The sequence below is a fragment of the Coregonus clupeaformis genome, chromosome 34 (assembly GCF_020615455.1).
Source record: "Coregonus clupeaformis isolate EN_2021a chromosome 34, ASM2061545v1, whole genome shotgun sequence".
Classification (NCBI taxonomy): Eukaryota; Metazoa; Chordata; class Actinopteri; order Salmoniformes; family Salmonidae; genus Coregonus; species Coregonus clupeaformis.
In genome coordinates this window covers 32,364,374-32,378,899 of record NC_059225.1, presented here as the reverse complement: position 1 = coordinate 32,378,899, position 14,526 = coordinate 32,364,374, and the positions used below count along the sequence as shown (strand labels likewise).

At 42.9% G+C, this 14,526-nt stretch overlaps 1 protein-coding gene across 2 annotated transcripts in view; it reads right to left on the bottom strand.

The window, feature by feature from the left end:
- LOC121550017 (EMILIN-2-like) overlaps window positions 1-14,526 on the bottom strand; it is a 30,162-nt gene that overhangs the window by 9,640 nt on the left and 5,996 nt on the right. The gene's annotated exons all lie outside the window — the stretch shown is intronic.

Below are 14,526 nucleotides of genomic sequence, written 5' to 3'. Positions count from 1 at the left end.
GCAGGAATGTCCACCAGAGCTGTTGCCAGAGAATTTAATGTTAATTTCTCTACCATAAGCCGCCTCCAACGTCGTTTTAGAGAATTTGGCAGTATGTCCAACCACCCTCACAACCGCAGTTGCAACTGTACCGGGCAGATGGCAGACTGCGTGTATGGTGTCGTGTAGGCGAGCGGTTTACTGATGTCAACGTTGTAAACAGGGTGCCCCATGGTGGCGGTGGGGTTATGGTATGGGCAAGTATAAGCTACGGACAACGAACACAATTGCATTTTATCAATGGCAATTTGAATGCCCATTGTTGTGCCGTTTATCCGCCGCCATCACCTCATGTTTCAGCATAATAATGCACAGCCCCATGTCGCAAGGATCTGTACACAATTCCTGGAAGCTGAAAATGTCCCAGTTCTTCCATGGCCTGCATACTCACCAGACATGTCACCCATTGAGCATGTTTGCGATGCTCTGGATCGACGTGTACAACAGTGTGTTCCAGTTCCCATTCTACAGGCCACAATCAACAGCCTGATCAACTCTATGCGAAGGAGATGTGTCGCACTGCATGAGGCAAATGGTGATCACAACTGATACTGACTGGTTTTCTGATCCACGCCCCTACTTTTTTTTTTTTTAAGGTATCTGTGACCAACAGATGCATATCTGTATTCCCAGTCATGTGAAATCCAATGATTAGGGCCTAATGAATTTATTTCAATTGACTGATTTCCTTATATGAACTGTAACTCATTAAAATCCTAAGTTTGGACAGCACAGTATAGCACAGTAAAGCATGGTAGAGAACAGCACACTAGAGTAGAGTACAGTATAAGGTACTGTGCTGTACTCTACAGTGCAAACTTGTGAAACATAGATGTCTATGATTGGTTCAGATTTGGTCTGGTCCGGACCAACCAAATGTGGTCTTGTTTGGGGGCGGAGCTGATATAGAAATTAATTCTATATACAGGTTAAAAGTAATGACTAAATGTTCCACCCTTAAATATAGTTGTGAAATGTTCTTGTTTTAAGTATGATTAGTACTTTCTTAGTAGTGACTAATTATTACACTCTGAAACTGTGTGAGATGTGTTAGAATCTACTACCTGGTAATGTGTGAGTGTAGGACCAGTAAAGATTATGACATTGTGCTACTATTTAGCAATGTAAGTAAGAGTTAGGCCAGACAACAAAGGACAAGGAGAACTGTCTACAGGCAACTGAGAAACCAAGATAACTGAGGAATTTAGGGAGGAGAGAGACTATGATAAGAAAATGTATGTGTGTAAATGTGTATATGTGTGTGCATATGTGTGTGTATGCATGTGTGTGTGTGTGTGTATACATGTGTGTGTGTATGTATGTGTGTGTGTGAACTGATGGTCAGGAGAGCAATTATAAAGTGGAAAACTACAGCCTGCCTACAGAGAGGAGGGATTTTTGTATGACGTATGAGTATAAAAGATGGACTCTGAAATTGTGATGGCAGAATTCTCAATGACTAAATCTCTGACTATGCAGACCGGGACTCTGTCCGTTACTTAAATCCCAAAAGACTTACAACCTTTTGGGAGACGCACAGAGACACTGAAATAGTTTGTTAAATAATTCACAGGAGCTCATTAGAATAATAGCCAGTGTGTAGAATAATACCCAAATATGCAAAGGAGGATATTGAATAATTCTAGCTTTGTGTACCTATTCAGGATACATCATCATGAAGAGAATGATATTCATAGCCATAATTATGCATTTGATACAGATCAGGGACCCATAATGTAATTCCGTTTGCGTAATTCTGTTACCAGATGTAAATCCACTTCACTTACTGTAGTTCAATAACCCAAATAGATTTTTAAAAAGTCTAGGTGTAATGTCATAACTGACACCCCATTCTTTCTGCAGACATCTTTGAATCTTAATTCAGAGCAGATATTTAACAGAGTTTTTGGAAAATGTGGTCACATAAACTGAGGGAGATTTTCCCAAAATTCTGTTGCCAAACTTAGCATCTGCACAGTTCTTCCAGTAAGTGTGTTTTTGTAAAGTGTTTTGTGGAAATTGTAAAAATGTGTCCTTGTGCATAGAGTCAATGTTTTTTGTTTGGTAACATTTTGAAGTGAAATATCTGCGTCTCAGCGTAATTCCGTTACCATCGAATTGCCCATATGTGAAAATAGCGCATTTCCACGTTTTGTTAGAAAAAAATATAAAGTTAAGAGGTTCTAGCCGATGACATAATCAAAAGTTAAAACATTTTTAAAACATTGATTTTCAAACACTGAGATTTGCGGGTGACGTGGGGAGCTAGAAACTCGATGCAGGTTTTAAAAATCAGTTTTTCTTACTTTTAATCCTACCGTGTGATATCACAGAGAAGCATTTTTTAGGACCTATCTTTATAAGAATCACGCCGTTTTCACATACACTACATGACCAAAAGTATGTGGACACCTGCTCGTCGAACATCTCATTCCAAAATCACGGGCATTAATATGGAGTTGGTCCCCCCTTTGCTGCTATAACAGCCTCCACTCTTCTGGGAAGGCTTTCCACTAGATGTTGGAACATTGCTGCGAGGACTTGCTTCCATTCAGCCACAAGAGCATTAATGAGGTTGGGCACTGATGTTGGGCAATTAGGCCTGGCTTGCAGTCAGCGTTCCAATTCATCCCAAAGGTGTTCGATGGGGTTGAGGTCAGGGCTCTGTGCAGGGCAGTCAAGTTCTTCCACACCGATCTCGACAGCCGATTTCTATATGGACCTCGCTTTGTGCTTCGGGGCATTGTCACGCTGAAACAAGGAAGGGCCTTCCCCAAACTGTTGCCACAAAGTTGGAAGCACAGAATCGTCTAGAATGTCATTGTATGCTGTAGCATTAAGATTTCCCTTCACTGGAACTAAGGGGCCTAGCCCGAACCATGAAAAACAGCCCCAGATCATTATTCCTCCTCCACCAAACTTTACAGTTGGCACTATGCATTTGGGCAGGTAGCGTTCCCCTGGCATCCACCAAACCTAGTTTCGTCCGTCGGACTGCCAGATGGTGAAGCGTGAGTCATCACTCCAGAGAACGCGTTTCCACTGCTCCAGAGTCAAATGGCGGCAAGCTTTACACCACTCCAGCCGACACTTGGCATTGCACATGGTGATCTTAGGCTTGTGTGTGGCTGCTCGGCTATGGAAACCCATTTCAAGAAGCTCCCGACAAACAGTTATTGTGCTGAAGTTGCTTCCAGAGGCAGTTTGGAACTCGGCAGTGAGTGTTGCAACCGAGTATAGACTATGTTTAGGCGCTTCAGCACTCGGCAGTCCTGTTCTGTGAGCTTGTGAGTCCTACCACTTCGCGGCTGAGCCGTTGTTGCTCCTAGACCTTTCCACTTTACAATAACAGCATTTACAGTTGACCAGGACAGCTCTAGCAGGGCAGAAATTGGACGAACTGACTTGTTGGAAAGGTGAAATCCTATGATGGTGCCACGTGGAAAGTCACTTAGTTCTTCAGAAAGGCTACTGCCAATGTTTGTCAATGGTGATTGCATGGCTGCGTGCTCGATTTTATACGTGTCAGCAACGGGTGTGACTGAAATAACAGAATCCACTAATTTGAAGGGGTGTCCACATACTTTTGTATATACAGTGGGGGGAAAAAAGTAATTAGTCAGCCACCAATTGTGCAAGTTCTCCCACTTAAAAAGATGAGAGAGGCCTGTAATTTTCATCATAGGTACACGTCAACTATGACAGACAAATTGAGAGAAAAAAAATCCAGAAAATGACATTGTAGGATTTTTTAGGAATTTATTTGCAAATTATGGTGGAAAATAAGTATTTGGTCACCTACAAACAAGCAAGATTCTGGCTCTCACAGACCTGTAACTTCTTCTTTAAGAGGCTCCTCTGTCCTCCACTCGTTACCTGTATTAATGGCACTTGTTTGAACTTGTTATCAGTATAAAAGACACCTGTCCACAACCTCAAACAGTCACACTCCAAACTCCACTATGGCCAAGACCAAAGAGCTGTCAAAGGACACCAGAAACAAAATTGTAGACCTGCACCAGGCTGGGAAGACTGAATCTGCAATAGGTAAGCAGCTTGGTTTGAAGAAATCAACTGTGGGAGCAATTATTAGGAAATGGAAGACATACAAGACCACTGATAATCTCCCTCGATCTGGGGCTCCACGCAAGATCTCACCCCGTGGGGTCAAAATGATCACAAGAACGGTGAGCAAAAATCCCAGAACCACACGGGGGGGACCTAGTGAATGACCTGCAGAGAGCTGGGACCAAAGTAACAAAGCCTACCATCAGTAACACACTACGCCGCCAGGGACTCAAATCCTGCAGTGCCAGACGTGTCCCCCTGCTTAAGCCAGTACATGTCCAGGCCCGTCTGAAGTTTGCTAGAGTGCATTTGGATGATCCAGAAGAGGATTGGGAGAATGTCATATGGTCAGATGAAACCAAAATAGAACTTTTTGGTAAAAACTCAACTCGTCGTGTTTGGAGGACAAAGAATGCTGAGTTGCATCCAAAGAACACCATACCTACTGTGAAGCGTGGGGGTGGAAACATCATGCTTTGGGGCTGTTTTTCTGCAAAGGGACCAGGACGACTGATCCGTGTAAAGGAAAGAATGAATGGGGCCATGTATCGTGAGATTTTGAGTGAAAACCTCCTTCCATCAGCAAGGGCATTGAAGATGAAACGTGGCTGGATCTTTCAGCATGACAATGATCCCAAACACACCGCCCGGGCAACGAAGGAGTGGCTTCGTAAGAAGCATTTCAAGGTCCTGGAGTGGCCTAGCCAGTCTCCAGATCTCAACCCCATAGAAAATCTTTGGAGAGAGTTGAAAGTCCGTGTTGCCCAGCGACAGCCCCAAAACATAATTGCTCTAGAGGAGATCTGCATGGAGGAATGGGCCAAAATACCAGCAACAGTGTGTGAAAACCTTGTGAAGACTTACAGAAAACGTTTGACCTGTGTCATTGCCAACAAAGGGTATATAACAAAGTATTGAGAAACTTTTGTTATTGACCAAATACTTATTTTCCACCATAATTTGCAAATAAATTCATTAATAATCCTACAATGTGATTTTCTGGAAAATAAAATCTCATTTTGTCTGTCATAGTTGACGTGTACATATGATGAAAATTACAGGCCTCTCTCATCTTTTTAAGTGGGAGAACTTGCACAATTGGTGGCTGACTAAATACTTTTTTCCCCCACTGTATAGTGTATATAGACACTGGTATGGTGCAGGAGATAGTGAATATGTGGTTGAAAAGTGGTGGAATTGCCCTTTAACCATTAGTGGGTAATAGGCATAACAGACCCAAGATCAGTGTCTAGGCAGGGGCAACTTCAGCCTACTCCTACAACATTATTCTCCTGAGCAGTCTGAATGAGACAACAGGCAATAGGTTCAAACTCTTTCATAAACGGACTAGGCTGTACACTAAAGGCCTACCTACATACTAAGGCATGGCTGCATACCAAGTCACCAGGCTGCCTATCCCCCACATCAAGACTAAAGAGCTCTGGCTTTTAAAAAGTTTATCTAGGATCAGCTTCCCCTCCCCCAATCCCAACCTTAGCCATTAGTGTGGAAAATGCTAAACTGACCCCAAGATCTGTGTCTAGGGGCAACTTCACCCTACTCCCAATTAAACACTACACAGAGAAGTGACTACTAGGAACCTGTAAAACACCACAGGAGGGACTGAGTCGGCATTTGCAAATGTGATGTTTAGTGTGTGTGTAGCTGTCGGTTGGGCCTTGATGACTCCGACTGAATGCCAATCTCAGCCCCAATCCCAGGGTAATGATTAAAGGATGGAGCTCCAACGTGTGTGTGCATGTGTGCACCATGATTAAAGAGTTGGATGTAAACAATTGCAGCTGGGGGCCCCTGGCTGTAGCCCTGGGGCCCCTGGCTGTAGCCCTGGACTGGGAGGGAGTTACAATGTATCCGGGAAACCCTACACTCACAGCCGGCCACTCGCACAGTATTCCCTCCACCAGTCTGAGGACACGTAAGAATCCCTGTGTTCAACCCTGTTACATACCACATCATAACCACTGTACAGCAATTTAGTACCACAGACTAGATTTATGAGTCTGCCTGAGCCAAAACGGACACAATCCAGAGCCTGGGATTTAGGAATAAATACATTCACTCCCAGAATTCAGACCTAAAGTCTACTTTCAGGGGAAAAAGTGATCATTGAATATCTTCATCTTAAACCTGTCAGAATTAATATATCACATTTGTTTGGTAGGACAGGGTGGAATAAAAATGAGCAGTTACATGGTGGTTTTAGCAAGAGACTAAAGTGACATGTTTACTGCAGTGGGAGCCCAGTGATTTACTGTGCTGTATGCCAGGTCCTAGCATGTCTCTGGGCCAGTGCAGGCTCCCCAGAGGAGGAAGGGGAGGATCATCCTCCTCAGTGAATATCATAAAAATAAAAACAGTGAAAGATGAAGTTATCCTTTTTAGATCAAATTATACTAAATATATTCACGTCACCAAATAATTGATTAAAACACATTGTTTTGCAATGAAGGTCTACAGTAGCCTCAACAGCACTCTGTAGGGTAGCACCATTGTGATAGTTTCAGTCCTCCTCTGGGTACATTGACTTCTATACAAAACCTCATGGTTCTCACCCCCTTCCATAGACTTACACAGTAATGATGACAACTTCCGGAGGATGTTCTCCAACCTATTAGAGCTCGTGCAGCATGAACTGACATGTTGTCCACCCAATCAAAAGATCAGAGAATGACTCTAGTACTGAAAGCATAAGCTACAGCTAGCTAGCAATGCAGAGTATAAAATGTGGTGTGCAGTTGACTCAAAGAGAGAGAAACACAATAGTTGAACCGTTTTTAACAAATTAATTTAAAAAATGAAGGAAAAGTGAGAGAGAGAGAGAGAGAGAGAGAGAGAGAGAGAGAGAGAGAGAGAGAGAGAGAGAGAGAGAGAGAGAGAGAGAGAGAGAGAGAGAGAGAGAGAGAGAGAGAGAGAGAGAGAGAGAGAGAGAGAGAACACCGGAACTCTTCAGAGTCAAGGTAAGCTTTTGGTTTTATTAAATGTATTGCCACCAGGGCCCGCCGGTGTAACTGCTAAACTGCTTTCTGTCTGTACACTGTACTGCATGATTGTAGCGTGTTTACTAATTCGTTAGTTCTAGTAGCTATGTTGACTATAATATTAGCTAATATGTTGACGACGATGTAGGCTGTGTGTAGCGGTTAGCGGTTATGATATGAAGGTTTAGTTTGGAAAGGTTTTTTCGCCTGGTTACAGACAGCTCATGTGTTGTGCACTGAAGTCCACAAGTGAAGGGAAAAGTTGAGAAGAGGAGAGCGCGTAGATGCGAGAAGGAAATATACAACGAGCAAATTGTTCGTGCTGTTTGTATGTGGTTGCTATGAAAGTGAACTGTGTTTGCGTGTGATCAGGGTGTATTCATTTAGCCGATTCTGTTGAAAAAAGTTTCTTCAACGGAAGCAAACGGAACGAAACGGGGATAAACATACCTGAATTTGTCCAATAGAAACTCTTGTTTGCAACTGTTGGACTAATGATTACACCCTAGATCAGCTAGATGCAGGCAAGAGTGTGCAAGGCGGTATTGAATGTGTCACTGTCTGTAAATGTCTCTCGACCTGTTCACCTACGTTGTAAACTTTCATTCATAGGCTAGGTTGTAGCAACCTCATGATGGGTATAGGGAAAATTGGAATATCATGTAGTAGCCTAAACCTATCGATGTTACATTGAATGGGTGAATGGAATATGAATGACAGTCATCCAATATGCTGTAATAGAAGGCCATGCTCATAAAAACAAAATATTGTCCTCCTTAAACGGCACTGACCGCCACTGCTCTGGACTATCTGGGCCAGCACCTGTGATGCCACAGAGCCTTGTGTCCCAAATGGCACCTTTTTCCCTTTGTAGTGCACTACTTTTGACAAGAGCACATAGGTTCCTGGTCAAAAGTAGTGCGCTATAAAGGGAATAGGTTGCCACTTTGGGACACAGCCATCTCTCTCTCCCAGGGTTATCACACTTGGCCAGTGTGTCTGTCTGTCACCCTACAACCTGCCGTATTTATCATAAGGTCATTGACCTGAACAATATAGACTCTGAGGCGGCAGAAGAGGCAGGAAACCATGCTAGCTTATCTCTTTACTGCCCGTAACGGAATCCTTAAGTGTTGTGTTGTCTGTAATGGGCTTTTAGTGACCCGAGGCCACCCTGTCAAACACAATGAAAAGGATGTGCTGTTATGTAAGCATACTCACTTTAGACATAGACATCTGCACATTCACAAGATATCATATACACTGAGGAAGTAGTACTTAGTATAGTGTGGACAGAGATCCCAATGTCAGGAAACCTCTGGATGGTGGTGAGGCAATGCAGAGTTAACAAGGGTGGGCAAATTGCATGTGTGGTTCTCACAGACACACATGGGTGAACACACATGCACAAGCACGCACGCACAGCTAATCTCTGGGGAGTGATTGGTAGGTTCAGGAGAGACCTCATTAGCTGCTTGATTGTCACTAATTGTTTTGGAAATTGCCCTAATTAAACTACATTTTTGATAAACCTAACTAAATCTATTTCTCCCGAGCACGGGTGGATAGGTTGGCCCTGTAAAATGTATGTTGTTTTGCAATAGAGCACCAAACCATTGAACACAAACATAAATACCCAAGCCAGATCTGTTAGCGGTTTTAGACTTGTGATTTTCAGACTGGTCAACAAGCCAAGCTAAATTTGGCACTTGTCAAGCCGGGAGTGTCAGTCAGTAACCAGCCAAACATGCCATTTTAGGAAAATCTGATTGTTTCCTTTCAGCAATCAAGATATCCATTATCTAAACCATTGAGGAAAATTGAGGGTCCCAAATCCCCAATCTCAGTCCACCCATCCAGCGCTTACTCACTCTCTAACTTCAGGGGGAAGGGTGTGTATGATGTCATGGCATTACAGAGCAGAACATGTGGCTCAGGGGAAAGCCTTGACTGCTCACTGTGGCTGAGTCCCAAATGGCGCCCTATTCCTTCTGTAATGCCCTACTTTTGACCAGGTCCCTTAGGGCTCTGGTCAAAAGAAGTGCACTATATAGGGGATAGGGTTCCATTTGGGATGCAGACTGTGGGCTCCATTTTAACAAACCTAACACAATGGTAAATCTTAGCTCTGGCGGTAGCGTTCTAGATTCGGGGGTGTCAGAAATATTTTTGCTATTTTCACAACCGGAATTATGGGTGCAGTAGTGGGTGGTGGCGCGAAAGGGCTGGGTTTTGATGAATAAACAAGTTGTGGGTGTGTCAAAGGCTTGGCCCCTCACTGGCCAATCAAAACGTGCTCCATGGCTAAATATGTGGTTGCTTCAAGATGTGTATTTACTTTTATGTATTGCGTTGTCATCAACTCCAATTTGAATGTTAGTCCATTATAGCCTAATCCGTTAAATAACCTGCTCCATATTTGCTAAATATGTTGAACATGTTTGCAGTCCACATTGTTCTAATAGCATTGCTTCAATATGGAAATACATTGTTAAACATAGGCTATAGCATTCGCACTGATTTAGGGGCTATGCCTACTGTAAATTGCAGCAAGATTAAATTCACTAGGCTATTGATAAGGCCTAAACAGTGTATAATTCTAATCAAATTCAACAACAACAAAAAAAACGGTTCTAAATACAGTTACAAGCACCATAATTTCTCCCCGTGGGTGTATAATACAGACAAGGAAATTTAAGACTATGGAGGGTTTTACACACATCCAAACTTTTCACGGGAGCTGGATAAAGATCCAATATAACGAGAGGGGAAATACTATTCTGCTCGCAAATGTAATGTTTTATAAACATCATGGAACCACCTTACAGATCATATTTGCACTTCTCCAGAAATAGTGGACGAAATTGCATTGCATTCGAGCCATGTCCGTTCTCACCATAAACCAATGAACGGTCAATCTTTCTAATAAGGTTGGTTTTTAATTAAATTAAACAAAAAACTATCTGTTTTTTAAACCACCAACAATATTTCTAAATAGGGTCGGGTCAGATGAATGTCATAAATCGCTTCTCTCGTTCCATGGCACTGTGTGCACATGTACTGTAGGCCTAAATGTCTTTACGTATAACATTTGCACATCTATACAAAATGCTAGGCTCCTGTCAATTGTATCATTGCCTATGTGCTCCCTCTAATTCTCTCTCTCTCCCTCCCCTCCTGAAGGACCTGAGCCCTAGGACCATGCCTCAGGACTACCTGGCCTGATGACTCCTTGCGGTCCCCAGTCCACCTGGTCGTGCTGCTGTAGCAGTTTCCACTCTTCTGCCTGCGGCAATGGAACCCTGACCTGTTCACCGGACGTGCTACCTTGTCCCAAACCTGCTGTTTTCAACTCTCTCTCTCTCTCTACCTCACCTGCTATTTCAACCTCTAAATGACCGGCTATGAAAAGTGACATTTACTCCTGATGTACTGACCAGTTGCAACCTCTACAACCACTGTGATAATTACTTGACCCCGTTGGTCATCTATGAACAGTTGAACATCATGAAGAACATTCTGGCCTTAATGGCCATCACTCATTTATAATCTCCACCTGGCACAGCCAGAAGAAGACTGCCCACCCCTCATAGCCTGGTTCCTCTCTGGATTTCTTCCTAGGTTTCTGCCTTTCTAGGGAGTTTTTCCTAGCCACCGTGCTTCTACATCTGCATTGCTTGCTGTTTGGGGTTTTAGGCTGGGTTTCTGTATAGCACTTTGTGACATCTGCTGATGTAAAAAGGGCTTTATAAATACATTTGATTGATTGAGGTATGTGAATTGTGAATAAGGAAAAGCATGAGGGCAAAAACCTCAAAAACATTTCAAAGGACTCTCAGTAGACCATTTAAAACTCCTTTATTTATAGGCTACTTTTGGCTTATGGCCAGGATAAAAACATGCAGCTATGTAATGGTGCTAAACCAGCCTTGATTAATTAAGGGGAGGGTAGGCTATGCTTGGTTTTTAATCAAATTAAACGAAATGGGGGATTAAAAATATATATAATTACAAGATTCACCAGGACAAAAGGCACATCTCTCCTTCCATGGGCACTGTGCGTCATGGCTGGATAGGCTGCGCTTCCGCTCTCAAAACCCATGCCATTATCAACTGGGTTACTGATAAGACCTGCTTTTTGTCGGTCTTAAAACTTCCCATTATAGCTGCATGAAATTGTCACTATTGCACTTGTTTTTAAGGACACACCTCAAATATTGCCACCCCTCCCACCTCAGCACAAGTGAGCTGAAGTTAGACAGGTAAAATGACAAACCTGGTGTTAGGGCTGGAATATGCCAGTACGCCAGTTTTTACATGACGAAATGGCAAACCAACGTGCATTTGACACTTGCGCCTCCTTAGCGCCAGTCGGAAATAGAGCCCTGTGTGTTTATTTAGAAAGAGGAGAGAGACAGGGCCATGAGTGTGCTAAACATATTCAACAACACCCGAGCAAGAGGGAGCAGGGAGAGAGGGAGAAAGAGAGAGGGAACACAAGGGCACTGAGCGGAAGAGTAAGGAGGTAGGAGGGTGTGATGTCATATCAACCCAGAAGCACCTGATCTGAACCCACTGAGACACTCGGGCCACTCAGCTCTCGAATAACAAACCATCTGATTGGTTCCTATAAGTAGACAATTGATAAGCCAATGACAGACCTCCCTATAATGGACATCACTTTCCACTTCCTTATAAGTAGTCAGCTGTGCAAGCCAGAGACCAGTCCAGGACAAAAGAGAAGCAGTGAGCCAAGTATGAGAAAAAGACATCCCAATGTGACTTGTGGTAAAACAGCATCCAGTTTGGAACATATGAATAGCGAGCTGCCCTCTGAGGGGTACAACCCAAACATTCTAGCTGACAGAATAATAATAAGTTGTTACAAGTGAAGGGCGGCGTACTGACACTACATTTATCAGGATCTCCATGTGCACATTTCGCACGATGGGAAAAGTGTGACATCCGCCTTTCAAAGTAGGGCGGATATTAAGGCTCACACTTGACTTCCAGAGCTACACCCAGGAATGAGAAACAGTGACTCCGATCCAAAGACTCTACCTCTGGCTTCACAGCCAGGACAGGAGTGTGCAGAGCTGCTCTGTAAACCAGTAAGTCATGTTGAGCTGTATTCAGAAGAAGAGGCGCTATGCTCATAAATGTTATGGAGTGTGCTTCTAGCGTCTTAATTCCCCGTTGTGGGACTCAGCTGAGTCCAGTTGACTCACCTGGGCACCATCATTTATAACTGAGTCCATGTCCACACTAGTTATCCGTCATGTCCAAGGATATGGGGGTTTTGAACTCACAGATGACTATGGGACAGCAAGATTAGTCACAACGAAAATATAGTTACAACAGAAATGCATGCATGCACGCACGGTAATAATCCCTTAAAGCCCAGGTATTGCTCAACCCAAACCGGGTCTATTAAAACGACCATGTGTGTTCAATGATTGCTGCCTACTCTGAGTCAGAACGCAGTCAGATGGAAATCCAGCTTCCCCTCTCCCTCTGTTCTCATACACTCAACTAACCGTCCTACATTAAACACAACTCAAATTGTCCCCAGCTGCAGCTCTGAAGTTCATCTTATTAGCACCATTTGATTGTAATCTCCCGTCTCTGCAACTGGAACACCTGGATGATGGTCATTTCCATGTAAAAGGGCCCATGAGCACCAATATGTGAAGTTCATAGGTCAAATCTGGAGTCAAATGAAAAGTTAGACTAAGAGAAAATAAGGCATATATACATTTTTCAATCATTTTCCATCCTAAATATTAGGGATACGCAAAGGCTTTTATTTCTGGTCAAACAGATGGAAAAGGGATCTTAGAAAACATCTACGAGAAAGTCTTGAAAGGTATTAAAAATACTTCAAAACACAATACTGTTGAAGTAAACACACCTGCCAACTAATATCAACACATAGTTTTGGAGAAATGTTTTGCCTTGTGTAAGTTTACAAACAATTGCCCTTTGCCTTGAAATCCCGTTACCAAAAACCCGCATATCGTTAAGATATTTTCAAATGTCTCTCCTTCATGAGGGAGTAGTATAATGAAGTTCACAGAAGTAACAAGTCAAGGTAGACCTACCAATTAGTTAGTGTTTTTACTGATATCTATTTGGTTTATGAATTATTAAGTGGTTAAAACAAAAAATTATGTTACCAAATTGGTAATGGCATTTCTGGAAAATCAGTAATGGAATTACTGCAATTGAATTGGCTACAATGGGAAATCATAGTAGTCACAAACCACCGTTGGGTCACCTGCTACAGTCCTCCCTTCCGCTGGCATACGGTTACGTTCAACTCATAAAGCCTTTATTTTTCTTTCTGTCGTCTGGTGGTCAAAGCAAGTGTGACAATAGTCTGGACAACCCCTCCCTCTCTCTCTCCGCCTCGCTCTCTCCAGTTAATGTCACCTCTCCCGGCTCTTACTGACACCTACCCATGAGCCTCCTCTCTTTCCATTTACTGTAACCAGCATTCTTATCTACTCAGCACTGACCGACATCGGACGTCCATGGACGCTGAAAAGTAGTTGAAATTTGGTCAGTCCGCCCCTTGCCTTGATTTCAACGTCCACAGATGTCGTTTTTGGTACGGTCCGGACCGGCTTTAATTTCAATGTCCACAGATGTCCACAGATGAACAAAACTAAACCAATCATAGACGTGTGGAGAGCACAGTACACTACAGTAGAGCACAGTAAAGTAAAAAGTTGAGTAGAGTATAGCTCAGTACAGTATAATGTACTGAACTCTCCTGTCCTCTACTCTAACTTGTGAAACAGACATCTATGATTTGTTCAGATTTTGTCCAGTCAAATTTGGCCTTGCTTGGGGGCGTAGCTCATTACAATAATAGCCAGTGTGTAGAATAATACCCAAACATGAAAAGCAGGATATTGCATATTTTAACCTTTGTGTGGGCCTACCTATTTAGGATACATCACCATGAAGAGAATGACGTTCATATCCATAATGATGCATTTCTGTGTACTACAGATCAGGGATCCATGATGGAATTCCGTTACCGCAATTCTGTTACAGAGTGTAAATCTACTTCACTTACTGGAAAACGTGGTCACATAAACACATAAATACCGAGAGTGGTTTTACAGAGATTCTGTTACCAAACTTTGCATCTGTACAGCTCTTCCAGTAAGTGTGTTTTGCAAAATGTCCAGTGTAAAATTTTAAAAGTAATCCTTGTGCATAGAGTTGTATGGTTTTTTAAACTTTGAAATCAATGGTTTTTGTTTGGTATACATGTTAAAGTGAAAAATTTGAGTCTCAGCGCAATTCCGTTACCGTGGAATTGCCCTTATATTGTAGTGGTCCTCTGTAGCTCAGTTGGTAGAACATGGTGCTTGCACTGCCAGGATAGTGGGTTCGATTCTCGGGACTA